This window comes from Arachis ipaensis, chromosome B10 (assembly GCF_000816755.2).
Source record: "Arachis ipaensis cultivar K30076 chromosome B10, Araip1.1, whole genome shotgun sequence".
In the NCBI taxonomy this organism is placed as follows: Eukaryota; Viridiplantae; Streptophyta; class Magnoliopsida; order Fabales; family Fabaceae; genus Arachis; species Arachis ipaensis.
In genome coordinates, this window is record NC_029794.2 from 100202097 (window position 1) to 100203797 (window position 1701).

Consider the following 1701-nt stretch of genomic DNA (forward strand, 5'->3'; position numbering starts at 1 on the left):
AGGGATTTTTTTTTTTTTTTTCTTTTATTCAACACATTTCTACTTGAGAATCTGAGTTCTATAAATATTAAATAAGTATCTGCTACTCCATCAACCATGTATAGGTACTCTTACTTAAGTTAATATTAAGCTTTTTTTTTTTGGTATTATAATATTAAGCTATTAACCGTAGATTAGATGGGTTTATGAGCTGCGTTAGGGATGGAGCCCTTTTTACTTTTGGGTCCCTACGGATTCATGTGAAATCCCTTCTTCCTCTTTTTTAAACTTTTAAAACAATTCAATATTTAGTTGGGCCTTCTAATAAGATAACCCCAACGGGTTCTTGGCCCTGTCCAAAAAAGAGGTACCTGGCCGAACTTATGATCCCACCATGTATTAGAGCTTCCTTCTGGCGAAAGATTTGGTTCTTCTAAATTTTGAATTTCAATATAGAGGATAAGGTATGATTTCTCACCATTTATTTTATATATGAGACCAAAAGAAAATATAAGAGAAAAATCATTTAAAGATGAGAGATTATACTTTATCTTCTAAAGTGAAAATTCAAAATTTAGAGGATCCAAATTTTTCAGTGAATTAGTGACTGTGTCAATTGGTTGTCATCAGGGTGCAGATGGGGCCGGTTGAAGTTGGGTTTGCCTTGACTCAGATCCGATCTTAAATAATGACTAAGCCTATTTTTGAGATTCTTACCCGTTCTTAGACTCGGTGAAATGATACTATTTTCTAGCCACACTAAAACCGGGTCTAGATCGAATGAAGTTCGGATCTTAATAAATTTTATATCAAAAAATTATGATACACTTATTTATAAAGAAGAAGAAAATATAGTTGTTATGAGAAGTTGATATCCATACTTGAACTTGAATTTGTCCATAAATTCTAATTTTATGCTTCTTTGATCTATTTCCTAATTCAACAAATGTTATTAAAAATAAAATAATAAGTTTATAATTAATATAACATAATATTAGAATTAATTTAAAATATATATAATTTTTTAGTCCCCTAAAGTGTACATGGATCGGATGAAGTCGGGTTCACCTTGATCCAGACCCAACTCTCTAAATAATGATCGAATCTATTTTTGATATCCTTACCCAACCGTAAACTCAGTAAAATCACACCAAATTAGTCTCAAAGTATTTGGATCTGGACCGAATTTTCGAATCGGTTCGGATAATGTGTACCTAGTTGTCATATAATATAATGTAAAGAGAGACAAAAAGCAAATTCAAGGGTACCGCTTGGAGTGATTCAACCAGTTGGCAAATGGAACCAGAGCTGGAGCTTTTGACAATGTGTGAGGCACATCCTAGTGTCAGTGGTAGTGGTCTAGTAGACATCGTTGATCAAGTAATTAGGTAGCCGGAAGCATGAAGATAATGGCGATCATGTCAATCTGTCAAGTACTAATATAGTAAAGCATATATAAGAATGTGACTCCACAAAGGACTCCAGCTTTTGCATGTCCTATATAGTATAGTATATACGAAGATCAACCAGTTAATGTGGACAACCATTCTGGGGACACTTTAGTTGGCTTCTAAACTAAGTTGTAATTAAAAACAATTGAATACATATTTTCTTATCCCCATCTCAGTCACCTTTTTACGATTCACATGTGATTTGTCCAATCAGATTAGCCCAAATGAGTGACAGCGTGTTTGAAAATGCTTGTAAAATTGTAAATTTTAG